This window comes from Nelumbo lutea, chromosome 4 (assembly GCF_056320005.1).
Source record: "Nelumbo lutea isolate HS-2025 chromosome 4, American lotus-T2T, whole genome shotgun sequence".
NCBI lineage: Eukaryota > Viridiplantae > Streptophyta > Magnoliopsida > Proteales > Nelumbonaceae > Nelumbo > Nelumbo lutea.
In genome coordinates this window covers 50,891,248-50,907,962 of record NC_142687.1, presented here as the reverse complement: position 1 = coordinate 50,907,962, position 16,715 = coordinate 50,891,248, and the positions used below count along the sequence as shown (strand labels likewise).

The window sequence follows — 16,715 nt, the reverse complement described above, 5'->3', positions numbered from 1 at the left end:
TTCGAATTGAGAGTTTGTGATTCAAAGATCTTCTGTAATAAATCATTTGTAGTTTCATTCTCTTTTGATTTGAATTCAGTTTCTTAGTTATATGTTCTTTCTTCTTTCTCCTTGTTTCCATTCTTCCTTGATGTATTTCAGCTTGTAAAATTTCAGTTCAGCAATCTAATTCTTTTTGATTCATTCAAATGGTCATGCATTGTATTTGAAGTTTCTTGAATAAGGGTGTGATTGTAGATTAATTCGGCCAACTAACCTTCAAAAATCAAATCTGAATTCTCAGATCTGAGATTGCAAGATCTGAATTGCTTGAAAGAGAATTCAGATCTGCAATTTTCAGATTGGGCGAATTAATCTACAGTTTGGAATTCCTAAAGTGCTTGAGAGAGACTCTAGGAATTCAGATCTACTATTCAAGAACTGAATTGAGTGCAAGGTTAGAGATAACTTGCACAATTCAGTTGGTGATCAATTCAGATTTGAATTGATGCCTTAGAAGTGTTTGAAGAAATGCATGCATGGGGATTAGATTCTTGCTAGAGATAGAAGAACCGTCACTCATGCATAGGATGAACATGCACTTGAGAGAGGCTGTTCATGACCTTGGGGTTTCACCAAACCAAGGCTCAATCATGATTCATTCAAATGATCCAAATTGATAGATTGCTGAATTCTGAGATTGACATTTACTTCTTACTCTTCTAACCTGAATTGAAGGCAATTGGACCAATGATTTAGATAGATTTTAATTTAGGATTTCTTAGCTTTCATTAGAGTTTTGATTTATTTGTTGATCAGATAAGAAATGTTCAATTTAGTATTGGTAATTGTTTCCTAAATCCTCGTGGGAACGATACTTCACTCACTACTTTATTACTTGAACGGCTAGTGCACTTGCTAGTGTCACAATGATCCACACATCAAGTTTTTGGCGCCTTTGCCGGGAACTTAGAGAAGCAATATTAGGAAACATTGAGCATTCTTAATCTGATCTCATTCCGCATTGCATTCATAGTTGGGTTAATTTGCTAACTTTTTCATTTCAGCTTGGACTGCAACTGCTGTACTACTGTAGTTATGTTTCTTCTTTCTTAAGTAGATTACTTTTTTTTTTTTGTTTCAGTTTCATTTTAATAAAGGCATATTTGATTTCTATTCAATCTTGGTGTTGTTCCCTTCAAAAAGAAAAAAAAAAAAATTTCACATAAACATGAGTGTTGCAGATCTGAGTTGCATTCGGCACTCAGATCTGCAGATTTCAGATCTGCAGCACTCAGCTGAAAAGAGTTGCTTGTGTTTCAGATTTTATTATTCTTTTCTTTCATTACAAAAAGAAAAAAAAAACAAATGAAAAAAAAAAGGGAGAGATCTTTTGAACAACCAGAGGAGCAATTGAGAATTCGGATCAGAACTCAGATCTGAGTTCAGATCTGAGTTCCTCTGAACTCAGACCTGAACTGATGAAATTTTGAGGGGAATTGGGTGTCATCACCACCCCAATTCACCCTAGGGCACTTCTGCTATTCCCCAAAAACAATTTGGTAGCAATAACTGAAGGTAAGGCAATTGAGATTTCAGATCCGAACTCAGACTTGAGTTCAGACCTGAACTCTGCTATAGCAGAACTGCAATACTCAGAAAAAAAAAAATCTGTTCTCAGCCCTTTATTATTCTTTTCTTTCATTACAAAAAGAAAAAAATATATATTTAGATAGTGAAAAAAAAAAAAAAAAAAAAGAGAAAGAACCATGGAAACCAAGGATTCGGATCAGAACTCAGATCTGAGTTCAGATCTGAGTTCTGTTGTAGCAGATCTGCAACAGTTCAGATCTGAGTTCTCTTGAACTCAGACCTGAACTGATGTAAATTCAAAGGGTAATTGGGGGTTATCTTCACCCCAATACACCCTACAAAAAATCGGCTATCTCCCAAAAACAATTGGATAGTCATGGTTAAAAAAATTTGAATCTGCAATCACCTAGATCTGAACTGGGGTTGTGAACAGAGCAGGATACAGGGCATACTTTGCTGTATTAAATAACTTGTACTCCAACCTATCTGAGCTGATTTGGTTGAAGAAAAGTATATTTAATCTGAGATTTTTTTTATGCCTCAATAGTTTTAATGCGATGCAGCACCTCCACACAATTCTCTATTTCAGACTTCTCTTCTGATATTGCAGATCTGCAACATTTCAGATCTGAGTTCATCAGAACTCAGACCTGAACTGATGCAATCATGAGGTGAATTGGGAGCCATAATCACCCCAATTCACCCTATTATACATCTTCCAGCCCCCAAAAATAGTTGGATAGCAAAGAAGGGCAATTGAGATCAGAACTCAGATCTGAATTCAGTTATTAACAGTACCAAAAATTGCAATATGTCACATTGCAATCTGATGCATCAAATCTGATTTATGATTGCAGTATATTTCATTGATGCTTCATTGATGTGGACTTGTAGCAGTATACCAAAAATGTGTAAAAATCAGATCTGCATCATTGATGAAATAGTAGCAATGTGTGATGATATCGGAGTGCACTTGATTTCTACTGTGGACTGACTAATGACATGAGGCAATATGTGGACTGATGTTTTTATCCTTTAAATTACTTTCATCCGATCTGATTGATTGTTTGTCTGTGGACTGATGTTTGTGTTATATCTGTGGGCTGATAATCATATATGTGGACTGATTTTACTAGCTTTAAACCACTTGCACCAGATCTGAACTGGATGAGTGTAATATACTGGCATTCAGGGTTGCTTACAGTATATAGTTAGCAGACTTGATTTCAGGTTTCTGCAACTACTTAATTTGAGCCATCATGATTTCAGGTTTCTACTTTGAACCTCTTGCACATAGTCTTGGATGTCCATTAGTAAAATCAAAGTTTTAGATGACCAGTTCTGATTGCTTTGAGATCTGATCTGAAATGGACTCAGTTCTGTTCTGCAACACTGCTAAATTGTAGCAGTAACAATGCTAAACAGTGCAGACCTGATTTCAGGTTTCTGTAAATTTGTGGACTGAACAGCTTAATAACAGCCTAGAGTGTAGCCCAGTTGAGCTCAAAAGCAAGCTAAGTTGTAGCCCAAATAGCAGCCCAAAGGGAGCTAGGGGCGGCAACTCCTAGAAGTTTCTTGAAGAGAAGGAGGGAGCACTCTAGAAGGTTCATGAGGGGTGTAATACACCCCATTCTAGAGGCTTCAAGAAGGGGCAAGAGCCCCTTTGAAAAACTATATAAGGAGGCCTCTAGGAGGGGAGAAAGTTGTTCAATTGCTTGAGAGGAAGGCTCTCCCACTCTTAGAGGTTCGGCCACCTTGAGAGAAGAGAAGAGAAGAAGGCTAGGCGCAAGGAAGAAGAAGAAGAAGGGCTGAAGGAAGTTCAAGACAAGCAAGCTAGAAGAAGAAGGTGAGTTCGAATTGAGAGTTTGTGATTCAAAGATCTTCTGTAATAAATCATTTGTAGTTTCATTCTCTTTTGATTTGAATTCAGTTTCTTAGTTATATGTTCTTTCTTCTTTCTCCTTGTTTCCATTCTTCCTTGATGTATTTCAGCTTGTAAAATTTCAGTTCAGCAATCTAATTCTTTTTGATTCATTCAAATGGTCATGCATTGTATTTGAAGTTTCTTGAATAAGGGTGTGATTGTAGATTAATTCGGCCAACTAACCTTCAAAACTCAGATCTGAATTCTCAGATCTGAGATTGCAAGATCTGAATTGCTTGAAAGAGAATTCAGATCTGCAATTTTCAGATTGGGCGAATTAATCTACAGTTTGGAATTCCTAGAGTGCTTGAGAGAGACTCTAGGAATTCAGATCTACTATTCAAGAACTGAATTGAGTGCAAGGTTAGAGATAACTTGCACAATTCAGTTGGTGATCAATTCAGATTTGAATTGATGCCTTAGAAGTGTTTGAAGAAATGCATGCATGGGGATTAGATTCTTGCTAGAGATAGAAGAACCGTCACTCATGCATAGGATGAACATGCACTTGAGAGAGGCTGTTCATGACCTTGGGGTTTCACCAAACCAAGGCTCAATCATGATTCATTCGAATGATCCAAATTGATAGATTGCTGAATTCTGAGATTGACATTTACTGCTTACTCTTCTAACCTGAATTGAAGGCAATTGGACCAATGATTTAGATAGATTTTACTTTAGGATTTCTTAGCTTTCATTAAAGTTTTGATTTATTTGTTGATCAGATAAGAAATGTTTAATTTAGTATTGGTAATTGTTTCCTAAATCCTCGTGGGAACGATACTTCACTCACTACTTTATTACTTGAACGGCTAGTGCACTTGCTAGTGTCACAATGAGCCACACATCAGTAGGAGAGCAAGATAGTGAGTGCATAAAGATTTAAGCGAGCAAGAAGCGGATGGGTGCGATCATACCAGCACTAATCCACCGGATCCCATCGGAACTCCGAAGTTAAGTGTGCTTGGGACTAGGATGGGTGACCTCCTGGGAAGTCCTCGTGTTCACCCCAATTTTATTAATATTTTATTTTTGATATACTATTTGCAAATTCCATATGTCGTTTCGGCGAGACAACTGGAAACAACGCGTCGGATACTCGGACTATTTGCGGCACGATCGTCATTACTGAATGGGAATGGTGCAAAACCGGGCTTTTGGCATTCGTCGTGCATTGTGGGCCCCGTGATAGTATTGCATCTATCCCAGGATGCGGTAGATCTGGAAAGGAATAACTCCGCTCACGTGGGAGCTTGTGCACGGTTACCAAGGGAGGAAAGTTGAATACACCGTATTTTCAAGTCTAAAAGTATTAATGGAGGGGAGCAAGATAGTGAGTGCATAAAGATTTAAGCGAGCAAGAAGCAAACGGGTGCGATCATACCATCACTAATGCACCGGATCCCATCAGAACTATGAAGTTAAGTGTGCTTGGGCGAGAGTAGTATAAGGATGGGTGACCTCCTAGGAAATCATCGTGTTGCAACCCAATTTTATGAATATTTTATTTCTGATATACTATTTGCAAATTCCATATGTCGTTTCGGTGAGACAACTGGAAACAACGCGTTGGATTATCGGACCATTTGCGGCACGACCGTCATTACTGAATGGGAACGGTGCAAAACCGGGCTTTTGGCATTCATCGTTCATTGTGGGCCCCGCGATAGTATTGCATCTATCCGTGGCTGCAGCAGATCTAGAAAGGAATAACTCCGCTCACGTGGGTGCTTGTGCACGTTTACCAAGGGAGGAAATTGCATACACCATTTTTTCTAGTCTTAAAGTATTAATGGAGGGGAGCAAGATAGTGAGTGCATAAAGATTTAAGCGAGCAAGAAGCAATCGGGTGCGATCATACCAGCACTAATGCACCGGATCCAATCAGAACACCGAAGTTAACTGTGCTTGGGCGAGAGTAGTATTAGGATGGGTGACATCCAGGGAAATCTTCGTGTTGCACCCCAATTTTATTAATATTTTATTTTTGATATACTATTTGCAAAATCCATATGTCGTTTCGGCGAGACAACTGGAAACAAACGCACCAGATACTCGGACCATTTGCGACACGATCGTCATTACTGATTCGGAATGGTGCAAAACTGGGCTTTTGGCATTCGTCGTGCATTGTGGGCCTCGCGATAGTATTGCATCTATCCGGGGTTGCGGCTGATCTGGAAAGGAATAACTCCGCTCACGTGGGAGCTTGTGCACGGTTACGAAGGGAGGAAAGTTGGATACACCATTTTTTCAGTATGAAAGAATTAATGGAGGGGAGCAAGATAGTGAGTGCATAAAGATTTAAGCGAGCAAGAAGCAAACGGGTCCGATCATACCAGCACTAATCCACCAGATCCCATCAGAACTCCGAAGTTAAGTGTGCTTGGGCGAGAGTAGTATTAGGATGGATGACATCCTGGGAAATCCTTGTGTTGCAACCCAATTTTATTAATATTTTATTTTTGATATAATATTTGCAAATTCCATATGTCGTTTCGGCGAGACAACTCGAAACAACGGGCCGGATACTCAGACCCTTTGCTGTACGATCGTCATTACTGAATTGGAACAGTGTGAAACCGGGCATTTGGCATTCGTCATGCATTGAGGGCCCCGCGATTGTATTGCATCTATCCACGGCTGCGGCAGATTTGGAAAGGAATAACTCCGCTCACGTGGGAGTTTGAGCACGTTTACCAAGGGAGGAAAGTTGCATACACCGTTTTTTCAAGTCTGAAAGAATTAATGGAGGGGAGCAAGATAGTGAGTGCATAAAGATTTAAGCGAGGAAGAAGCGGACGGGTGCGATCATACCAGCACTAATGCACCGGATCCCATCAGAACTCCAAAGTTATGTGTGCTTAGGCGAGAGTAGTAGTAGGGTTGGTGACCTCCAGAAAAGTCCTCCTGTTGCACCCCAATTTTATTAATATTTTATTTTTGATATACTATTTACAAATTCCATATGTCGTTTCGGTGAGACAACTAGAAACAACGCGCCGGATACTCGGATAATTTGCAGCACGATCGTCATTACTCAATGGGAATGGTGCAAAACCGGGCTTTTCGCATTCGTCGTGCATTGTGGGCCCTGCGAAAGTATTGCATCTATCCGTGGCTGCGGCAGATCTGGAAAGGAATAACTCCGCCTACGTTGGAGCTTGTGCACGTTTACCAATTAAGGAAAGTTGCAGACACCCTTTTTTCAAGTCTGAAAGAATTAATGGAGGGGAGAGAGATAGTGAGTGCATAAAGATTTAAGCGAGCAAGAAGCAAACGGTTGCAATCATACCATCACTAATGCACCGGATCCCATCAGAACTATGAAGTTAAGTGTGCTTGGGCGAGAGTAGTATAAGGATGGGTGACCTCCTAGGAAATCATCGTGTTGCAACCCAATTTTATGAATATTTTATTTCTGATATACTATTTGCAAATTCCATATGTCGTTTCGGTGAGACAACTGGAAACAACGCGTCGGATTATCGGACCATTTGCGGCACGACCGTCATTACTGAATGGGAATGGTGCAAAACCGGGCTTTTGGCATTCGTCGTGCATTATGGGCCCAGCGATAGTATTGCATCTATCCGTGGCTGCGGCAGATCTGGAAAGGAATAACTCCGCTCACGAGGGAGCTTGTGCACGTTTACCAAGGGAGGAAAGTTGCATACACCGTTCTTTTCAAATCTGAAAGAATTAATGGAGGGAAGCAAGATAGTGAGTGCATAAAGATTTAAGCGAGCAAGAAGCGGACGGGTGCGATCATACTAGCACTAATGCACCGGATCCCATCAGAACTCCGAAGTTAAGTGTGCTTGGGCCAGAGTAGTATTAGGATGGGAGACCTCCTGGGAAGTCCTCGTGTTGCACCCCAATTTTATTAATATTTTATTTTTGATATACTATTTGCAAATTCCATATGTCGTTTCGGCGAGACAACTGGAAACAACGCGCCGGATATTCGGACCATTTGCGGCACGATCGTCAATACTGAATGGGAACGGTGCAAAACCGGGCTTTTGGCATTCGTCGTGCATTGTGGGACCCATGATAGTAAGTCATCTATCCGGGGCTGCGGCAGATCTGGAAATGAATAACTCCGCTCACGTGGGAGCTAGTGCACGGTTACCAAGGGAGGAAAGTTGCATACACCGTATTTTCAATTCTCAAGGTATTAAAGGAGGGGAGCAAGATAGTGAGTCCATAAAGATGTAAGCGAGCAAGAAGCAAACGGGTGCGATCATACCAGCACTAATCCACCGGATCCCATTAGAACTCCGAAATTAAGCGTGTTTGGGTGAGAAAGTATTAGGATAGCTGACCTCCTGGGAAGTCCTTGTGTTGCACCCCAATTTTATTAATATTTTATTTTTGATATCGATTTGCAAATTCCATATGTCGTTTCGGTGAGACAACAAGAAACAACGCGCCGGATACTCGGATAATTTACAGCACGATCGTCATTACTCAATGGGAACGGTGCAAAACCGGGCTTTTGGCATTCGTCGTGCATTGTGGGCCCCGCGATAGTATTGCATCTATCCGTGGCTGCGGCAGATTTGGAAAGGAATAACTCCGCTCACGTTGGAGCTTGTGCTCGTTTACCAATGGAGGAAAGTTTCATACACCGTTTTTTCAAGTTTGAAAGAATTAATGGAGGGGAGAGAAATAGTGAGTGCAAAAAGATTTAAGCAAACAAGAAGCAAACGGTTGCAATCATACCATCACTAATGCACCGGATCCCATCAGAACTACGAAGTTAAGTGTGCTTGGGCGAGAGTAGTATTAGGATGGGTGACCTCCTGGGAAATCATCGTGTTGCAACCCAATTTTATGAATATTTTATTTTTGATATACTATTTGCAAATTCCATATGTCATTTCGGTGACACAACTGGAAACAACGCATCGGATTCTCGGACCATTTGCGGCACGACCGTCATTACTGAATGGGAACGGTGCAAAACCGGGCTTTTGGCATTCGTCGTGCATTGTGGGCCCAGTGATAGAATTGCATCTATCCGTGGCTGCGGCAGATCTGGAAAGGAATAACTCCGCTCACGTGGGAGCTTGTGCACGGTTACCAAGAGAGGAAAGTTGCATACACCATTTTTTCAAGTCTGAAAGTATTAATGGGGGGGGGGCAAGATAGTGAGTGCATAAAGATTTAAGCGAGCAAGATGCCAACGGGTGCGATCATACCAGCACTAATCCACCGGATCCCATAAGAACTCCGAAGTTAAGCGTGCTTGGGTGAGAGTAGTATTAGGATGGCTGACCTCCTGGGAAATCCTTGTGTTGCAACCCAATTTTATTAATATTTTATTTTTGATATACTATTTGCAAATTCCATTTGTCGTTTCGACGAGACAACCGGAAACAACGCGCCGGATACTCGGACCATTTGCGGTACGATCGTCATTACTGAATTGGAACGGTGCAAAACCGGGCTTTGGGCATTCGTCGTGCATTGTGGGCCCCGCGATTGTCTTGCATCTATCCGGGGCTGCGACAGATCTGGAAAGGAATAACTCCGCTCACGTGGAAGCTTGTGCACGTTTACCAAGGTAGGAAAGTTGCATAAACCATTTTTTCAAGTCTGAAAGAATTATTGGAGGGGAGCAAGATAGTGAGTGCATAAAGATTTAAGCGAGCAAGAAGTAGACGGTTGCGATCATACCAGCAGTAATGCACCGGAACCCATCACAACTCCGAAATTAAGCGTGCATGGGAGAGAGTTGTACAAGGATGTGTGACCTCTTGGGAAGTCCTCGTGTGGCACCCCAATTTTATTAATATTTTATCTTTGATATACTATTTGCAAATTCCATATGTCGTTTCGGCGAGACAACTGGAAACAATGCGCCGGATACTCGGGCCATTGGCGGCACGATCGTCATTACTGAATGGGAACGGTGCAAAACTAGGCTTTTCGCATTCGTCGTGCATTGTCGGCCCCGCGATAGTATTGCATCTATCCGGGGCTGCGACAGATCTGGAAAGGAATAACTCCGCTCACGTGGAAGCTTGTGCATGGTTACCAAGGGAGGAAAGTTGCATACACCGTTTTTTCAAGTTTGAAAGAATTAATGGGGGGGAGCAAGATAGTGAGTGCATAAAGATTTATGCGAGCAAAAAGCAAACGGTTGCGATCATACCAGCACTAATGCAACGGATCCCATCAGAACTTCGAAGTTAAGTGTGTTTGGGCGAGTAGTATTAGGATGGGTGACCTCCTGGGAAGTCCTCGTGTTGCACCCCAATTTTATTAATATTTTATCTTTGATATACTATTTGCAAATTCCATATGTCGTTTCGGCGAGACAACTGGAAGCAACGCGCTGGATACTCAACCATTTGCATTACGATCATCATTACTGAATGAAAACGGTGCAAAACCAGGCTTTTGGCATTCGTCGTGCATTATGGGCCCCACGATAGTATTGCTTCTATCCGTGGCTGCGGTGGATCTGGAAAGGAATAACTCCACCCACGTGGGAGCTTTTGCATGTTTACCAAGGAAGGAAAGTTGCATACACCATTTTTTCAAGTCTGAAAGAATTAATGGAGGGGAGCAAGATAGTGAGTGCATAAAGATTTAAGCGAGCAAAAAGTAGACGGGTGCGATCATACCAGCACTAATGCACCGGATCCCATCAGAACTCCGAAGTTAAGGGTGCATGGGCGAGAGTAGTACTAGGATGGGTGACCTCCTGGGAAGTCCTCGTGTTGCACCCCAATTTTATTAATATTTTATCTTTGATATACTATTTGAAAATTCCATATGTCGTTTCGGCGAGACAACTGGAAACAACACGCCGGATACTCGAACCATTTGCGGTACGATCGTCATTACTTAATGGGAACGGTGCAAAATCGGGCTTTTGGCATTCATCGTGCATTGTGGGCCCCGCGATAGTATTGCATCTATTCGGGGATGCGACAGATCTGGAAAGGAATAACTCCGCTCACGTGGAAGCTTGTGCAAGGTTATTAAGGGAGAAAAGTTGCATACACCGTTTTTTCAAGTCTGAAAAAATTAATGGGGGGGAGCAAGATAGTGAGTGCATAAAGATTTAAGAGAGCAAGAAGCAAACGGTTGCGATCATACCAGCACTAATGCACCGGATCCAATCAGAACTCCGAAGTTAACTGTGCTTGGGCGAGAGTAGTATTAGGATGGGTGACCTCCTAGGAAGTCCCTCGTGTTGCACCCCAATTTTATTAATATTTTATCTTTGATATACTATTTGCAAATTCCATATGTCGTTTCGGCGAGACAACTGGAAGCAACGCGCTGGATACTCAACCATTTGCATTACGATCATCATTACTGAATGAAAACGGTGCAAAACCAGGCTTTTGGCATTCGTCGTGCATTATGGGCCCCACGATAGTATTGCTTCTATCCGTGGCTGCGGTGGATCTGGAAAGGAAAAACTCCACCCACGTGGGAGCTTTTGCATGTTTACCAAGGAAGGAAAGTTGCATACACCATTTTTTCAAATCTGAAAGAATTAATGGAGGGGAGCAAGAGAGTGAGTGCATAAAGATTTAACCGAGCAAAAAGTAGACGGGTGCGATCATACCAGCACTAATGCACCGGATCCCATCAGAACTCCGAAGTTAAGGGTGCATGGGCGAGAGTAGTACTAGGATGGGTGACCTCCTGGGAAGTCCTCGTGTTGCACCCCAATTTTATTAATATTTTATCTTTGATATACTATTTGAAAATTCCATATGTCATTTCGGCGAGACAACTGGAAACAACACGCCGGATACTCGAACCATTTGCGGTACGATCGTCATTACTTAATGGGAACGGTGCAAAATCGGGCTTTTGGCATTCATCGTGCATTGTGGGCCCCGCGATAGTATTGCATCTATCCGGGGATGCGACAGATCTGGAAAGGAATAACTCCGCTCACGTGGAAGCTTGTGCAAGGTTATCAAGGGAGGAAAGTTGCATACACCGTTTTTTCAAGTCTGAAAAAATTAATGGGGGGGAGCAAGATAGTGAGTGCATAAAGATTTAAGAGAGCAAGAAGCAAACGGTTGCGATCATACCAGCTCTAATGCACCGGATCCAATCAGAACTCTGAAGTTAACTGTGCTTGGGCGAGTAGTATTAGGATGGGTGACTTCCTAGGAAGTCCCTCGTGTTGCACCCCAATTTTATTAATATTTTATTTTTGATATACTATTTGCAAATTCCATATGTCATTTCGACGAGACAACTGGAAGCAACGCGCTGGATACTCGGACCATTTGCGGTACGATCATCATTACTGAATGGGAACGGTGCAAAACCGGGCTTTTGGAATTCATCGTGCATTGTGGGCCCCGCGATAGTATTGCATCTATCTGGGGCTGTGACAGATCTGGAAAGGAATAACTCTGCTCACGTGGAAGCTTGTGCACGGTTACCAAGGGAGGAAAGTTGCATAAACCGTTTTTTCAAGTCTGAAAGAATTATTGGAGGGGAGCAAGATAGAGAGTGCATAATGATTTAAGCGAGCAAGAAGTAGACGGTTGCGATAATACCAGCACTAATGCACCGGAACCCATCAGAACTCCGAAATTAAGCGTGCATGGGCGAGAGTAGTACTAGGATGTGTGACCTCCTGGGAAGTCCTCGTGTTGCACCCCAATTTTATTAATATTTTATCTTTGATATACTATTTGCAAATTCCATATGTCGTTTCAGCGAGACAACTGGAAACAATACGCCGGATACTCGGACCATTGGCGGCACGATCGTCATTACTGAATGGGAACGGTGCAAAACCGGGCTTTTGGCATTCGTCATGCATTGTCGGCCCCGCGATAGTATTGCATCTATCTAGGGCTGCGGCAGATCTGGAAAGGAATAACTCCTCTCACATGGGAGCTTGTGCACGGTTACCAAGGGAGGAAAGTTGCATACACCGTTTTTTCAAATCTGAAAGAATTATTGGAGGGGAGGAAGATAGTGAGTGCATAAAGATTTAAGCGAGCTAAAAGTAGACGAGTGCGATCATACCAGTACTAATGCACCGGATCCCATCAGAACTACGAAGTTAAGGGTGGATGGGCGAGAGTAGTACTAGGGTGGGTGACCTCCAGGAAAGTCCTCCTGTTGCACCCCAATTTTATTAATATTTTATTTTTGATATACTATTTGCAAATTCCATATGTCGTTTCGGCGAGACAACTAGAAACAACGCGCCGGATACTCGGATAATTTGCGGCACGATCGTCATTAATCTATGGGAACGGTGCAAAACCGGGCTTTTGGCATTCGTCGTGCATTGTGGGCCCCGCGATAGTATTGCATCTATCCGTGGCTGCGGCAGATCTGGAAAGGAATAACTCCTATCACGTGGGAGCTTGTGCACGTTTACCAAGGGAGGAAAGTTGCATACACCGTTCTTTTCAAATCTGAAAGAATTAATGGAGGGGAGCAAGATAGTGAGTGCATAAAGATTTCAGCGAGCAAGATGCAAACGGGTGCGATCATACCTTCACTAATCCACCGGATCCCATAAGAACTCCGAAGTTAAGCGTGCTTGGGCAAGAGTAGTATTAGGATGGGTGACCTCCTGGGAAGTCCTCGTGTTGCACCCCTATTTTATTAATATTTTATTTTTGATATACTGTTTGCAAATTCCATATGTCGTTTCGGCGAGACAACTGGAAACAACGCGCCAGATATTCGGACCATTTGCGGCACGATCGTCATTACTGAATGGGAACGGTGCAAAACCGGGCTTTTGGCATTTGTCGTGCATTGTGGCCCCCGTGATAGTATTGCATCTATCCGGGGCTGTGGCAGATCTGGAAACGAATAACTCTGCTCACGTGGGAGTTTGTGCATGGTTACCAAGGGAGGAAAGTTGCATACACCGTATTTTCAATTCTGAATGTATTAAAGGAGGGGAGCAAAATAGTGAGTGCATAAAGATGTAAGCGAGCAAAAAGCAAACGGGTGCGATCATACCAGCACTAATCCACCGGATCCCATCAGAACTCCGAAATTAAGCGTTCTTGGGTGAGGAAGTATTAGGATTCGTGACCTCCTAGGAAGTCCTTGTGTTGCACCCCAATTTTATTAATATTTTATTTTTGATATACGATTTGCAAATTCCATATGTCGTTTCGGCGAGACAACTGGAAACAACGCGTCGGATTCTCGGACCATTTGCGGCACGACCGTCATTACTGAATGGGAACGGGGCAAAACCGGGCTTTCGGCATTCGTCGTGCATTGTGGGCCCCATGATAGTATTACATCTATCTAGGGCTGCGGCAGATCTGGAAAGGAATAACTCCTCTCACATGGGAGCTTGTGCACGGTTACCAAGGGAGGAAAGTTGCATATACCGTTTTTTCAAATCTGAAAGAATTATTGGAGGGGAGGAAGATAGTGAGTGCATAAAGATTTAAGCGAGCAAAAAGTAGACGGGTGCGATCATACCTGCACTAATGCAACGGATCCCATCAGAACTACGAAGTTAAGGGTGGATGGGCGAGAGTAGTACTAGGGTGGGTGACCTCCAGGAAATTCCTCCTGTTGCACCCCAATTTTATTAATATTTTATTTTTGATATACTATTTGCAAATTCCATATGTCGTTTCGGCGAGACAACTAGAAACAACGCGCCGGATACTCGGTTAATTTGCGGCACGATCGTCATTAATCAATGGGAACGGTGCAAAACCAGGCTTTTGGCATTCGTTGTGCATTGTGGGCCCCGCGATGGTATTGCATCTATCCGTGGCTACGGCAGATCTGGAAAGGAATAACTCTGCTCACGTGGGAGCTTGTGCACGTTTACCAAGGGAGGAAAGTTGCATACACTGTTTTTTAAAGTCTGAAAGAATTAATGGAGGGGAGAGAGATAGTGAGTGCATAAAGATTTAAGCGAGCAAAAAGCAAACGGTTGCTATCATACCATCACTAATGCACCGGATCCCATCAGAACTACGAAGTTAAGTGTGTTTGGGCGAGAGTAGTATTAGGATTGGTGACCTCCTGGGAAATCATCGTGTTGCAACCCAGTTTTATGAATATTTTATTTTTGATATACTATTTGCAAATTCCATATGTCGTTTCGGTGAGACAACTGGAAACAACGCGTCGGATTCTCGAACCATTTGCGGCATAACCGTCATTACTGAATGGGAACGGTGCAAAACTGGGCTTTTGGCATTCGTCATGCATTGTGGGCCCCGCGATAGTATTGCATCTATCCGTGGCTGCGGCAGATCTGGAAAGGAATAAATCTGCTCACGTGGGAGCTTGTGCACGGTTACGACGGGAGGAAAGTTGGATACACCGTTCTTTTCAAATCTGAAAGAATTAATGGAGGGGAGCAAGATAGTGAGTGCATAAAGATTTAAGCGAGCAAGAAGCGGACGGGTGCGATCATACCAGCACTAATGCATCGGATCCCATCAGAACTACGAAGTTAAGTGTGCTTGGGCCAGAGTAGTATTAGGATGGGTGACCTCCTGGGAAGTCCTCGTGTTGCACCCCAATTTTATTAATATTTTATTTTTGATATACTATTTGCAAATTCCATATGTCGTTTCGGCGAGACAACTGGAAACAACGCGCCGGATATTCGGACCATTTGCGGCACGATCGTCATTACTGAATGGGAACGGTGCAAAACCGGGCTTTTGGCATTCGTCGTGCATTGTGGGACCCGTGATAGTATTGCATCTATCCGGGGCTGCGGGAGATCTGGAAATGAATAACTCCGCTCACGTGGGAGCTAGTGCACGGTTACCAAGGGAGGAAAGTTGCATACACCGTATTTTCAATTCTCAATGTATTAAAGGAGGGGAGCAAAATAGTGAGTCCATAAAGATGTAAGCGAGCAAGAAGCAAACGGGTGCGATCATACCAGCACTAATCCACCGGATCCCATTAGAACTCCGAAATTAAGCGTGTTTGGGTGAGAAAGTATTAGGATAGGTGACCTCCTGGAAAGTCCTTGTGTTGCACCCCAATTTTATTAATATTTTATTTTTGATATACGATTTGCAAATTCCATATGTCGTTTCGGTGAGACCACAAGAAACAACGCGCCGGATACTCGGATAATTTGCAGCACGATCGTCATTACTCATTGGGAACGTTGCAAAACCGTGCTTTTGGCATTCGTCGTGCATTGTGGGCCCCGCGATAGTATTGCAACAATCCGTGGCTGCGGCAGATCTGGAAAGGAATAACTCCGCTCACGTTGGAGCTTGTGCTCGTTTACCATTGGAGGAAAGTTGCATACACCGTTTTTTCAAGTCTGAAAGAATTAATGGAGGGGAGAGAGATAGTGAGTGCATAAAGATTTAAGCGAGCAAGAAGCAAACGGTTGCAATCATACCATCACTAATGCACCGGATCGCATCAGAACTACGAAGTTAAGTGTGCTTTGGCGAGAGTAGTATTAGGATGGGTGACCTCCTGGGAAATCATCGTGTTGCAACCCAATTTTATGAATATTTTATTTTAGATATACTATTTGCAAATTCCATATGTCGTTTCGGTGAGACAACTGGAAACAACGCGTCGGATTCTCGGACCATTTGCGGCACGACCGTCATTATTGAATGGGAACGGTGGAAAACCGGGCTTTTGGCATTCGTCGTGCATTGTGTGCCCTGTGATAGTATTACATCTATCTAGGTCTGCGGCAGATCTGGAAAGGAATAACTGCTCTCACATGGGAGCTTGTGCATGGTTATCAAGGGAGGAAAGTTGCATACACCTTTTTTTCAAATCTGAAAGAATTATTGGAGGGGAGGAAGATAGTGAGTGCATAAAGATTTAAGCGAGCAAAAAGTAGACGGGTGCGATCATACCAGCACTAATGCACCGGATCCCTTTAGAACTCCGAAGTTAAGGGTGCATGGGCGAGAGTAGTACTAGGGTGGGTGACCTCCAGGAAAGTCCTCCTGTTGCACCCCAATTTTATTAATATTTTATTTTTGATATACTATTTGCAAATTCCATATGTCGTTTCGGCGAGACAACTAGAAACAACCTGCCGGATACTCGGATAATTTGCGGCACGATCGTCATTAATCAATGGGAACGGTGCAAAACCGGGCTTTTGGCATTCATCGTGCATTGTTGGCCCCGCGATATAATTGCATCTATCCGTGGCTGCGGCAGATCTGGAAAGGAATAACTCCGCTCACGTGGGAGCTTGTGCACGTTTACCAATGGA

At 43.0% G+C, this 16,715-nt stretch overlaps 3 non-coding genes and 21 pseudogenes across 3 annotated transcripts; all 24 read left to right on the top strand.

Moving 5' to 3' along the window:
- The first annotated feature begins 4,866 nt into the window (after positions 1-4,866).
- LOC148856044 (5S ribosomal RNA) lies at positions 4,867-4,985 on the top strand (annotated as a pseudogene).
- Positions 4,986-5,343: 358 nt separating this feature from the next.
- On the top strand, positions 5,344-5,462 carry LOC148856043 (5S ribosomal RNA; annotated as a pseudogene).
- Positions 5,463-5,821: 359 nt separating this feature from the next.
- LOC148856042 (5S ribosomal RNA) lies at positions 5,822-5,940 on the top strand (annotated as a pseudogene).
- Positions 5,941-6,299: 359 nt separating this feature from the next.
- Positions 6,300-6,418, top strand: LOC148856041 (5S ribosomal RNA; annotated as a pseudogene).
- A 359-nt stretch (positions 6,419-6,777) lies between these two features.
- On the top strand, positions 6,778-6,896 carry LOC148856040 (5S ribosomal RNA; annotated as a pseudogene).
- A 360-nt stretch (positions 6,897-7,256) lies between these two features.
- On the top strand, positions 7,257-7,375 carry LOC148856039 (5S ribosomal RNA). The gene has a single exon (XR_016097916.1). It is a non-coding gene; the product is annotated as a 5S ribosomal RNA (ribosomal RNA).
- Positions 7,376-7,734: 359 nt separating this feature from the next.
- LOC148856038 (5S ribosomal RNA) lies at positions 7,735-7,852 on the top strand (annotated as a pseudogene).
- Positions 7,853-8,210: 358 nt separating this feature from the next.
- Positions 8,211-8,329, top strand: LOC148856037 (5S ribosomal RNA; annotated as a pseudogene).
- A 360-nt stretch (positions 8,330-8,689) lies between these two features.
- Positions 8,690-8,808, top strand: LOC148856036 (5S ribosomal RNA; annotated as a pseudogene).
- Positions 8,809-9,645: 837 nt separating this feature from the next.
- LOC148856035 (5S ribosomal RNA) lies at positions 9,646-9,762 on the top strand (annotated as a pseudogene).
- A 358-nt stretch (positions 9,763-10,120) lies between these two features.
- On the top strand, positions 10,121-10,239 carry LOC148856034 (5S ribosomal RNA). Its single transcript, XR_016095775.1, has one exon. It is a non-coding gene; the product is annotated as a 5S ribosomal RNA (ribosomal RNA).
- A 359-nt stretch (positions 10,240-10,598) lies between these two features.
- LOC148856033 (5S ribosomal RNA) lies at positions 10,599-10,718 on the top strand (annotated as a pseudogene).
- A 358-nt stretch (positions 10,719-11,076) lies between these two features.
- Positions 11,077-11,195, top strand: LOC148856032 (5S ribosomal RNA). Its single transcript, XR_016095774.1, has one exon. It is a non-coding gene; the product is annotated as a 5S ribosomal RNA (ribosomal RNA).
- A 359-nt stretch (positions 11,196-11,554) lies between these two features.
- LOC148856031 (5S ribosomal RNA) lies at positions 11,555-11,672 on the top strand (annotated as a pseudogene).
- Positions 11,673-12,031: 359 nt separating this feature from the next.
- On the top strand, positions 12,032-12,150 carry LOC148856030 (5S ribosomal RNA; annotated as a pseudogene).
- A 359-nt stretch (positions 12,151-12,509) lies between these two features.
- On the top strand, positions 12,510-12,628 carry LOC148856029 (5S ribosomal RNA; annotated as a pseudogene).
- A 360-nt stretch (positions 12,629-12,988) lies between these two features.
- On the top strand, positions 12,989-13,107 carry LOC148856028 (5S ribosomal RNA; annotated as a pseudogene).
- Positions 13,108-13,466: 359 nt separating this feature from the next.
- LOC148856027 (5S ribosomal RNA) lies at positions 13,467-13,584 on the top strand (annotated as a pseudogene).
- A 359-nt stretch (positions 13,585-13,943) lies between these two features.
- LOC148856026 (5S ribosomal RNA) lies at positions 13,944-14,062 on the top strand (annotated as a pseudogene).
- A 359-nt stretch (positions 14,063-14,421) lies between these two features.
- On the top strand, positions 14,422-14,540 carry LOC148856025 (5S ribosomal RNA; annotated as a pseudogene).
- A 360-nt stretch (positions 14,541-14,900) lies between these two features.
- On the top strand, positions 14,901-15,019 carry LOC148856024 (5S ribosomal RNA; annotated as a pseudogene).
- Positions 15,020-15,378: 359 nt separating this feature from the next.
- On the top strand, positions 15,379-15,496 carry LOC148856023 (5S ribosomal RNA; annotated as a pseudogene).
- Positions 15,497-15,855: 359 nt separating this feature from the next.
- On the top strand, positions 15,856-15,974 carry LOC148856022 (5S ribosomal RNA; annotated as a pseudogene).
- A 359-nt stretch (positions 15,975-16,333) lies between these two features.
- On the top strand, positions 16,334-16,452 carry LOC148856021 (5S ribosomal RNA; annotated as a pseudogene).
- Positions 16,453-16,715: the final 263 nt, after the last annotated feature.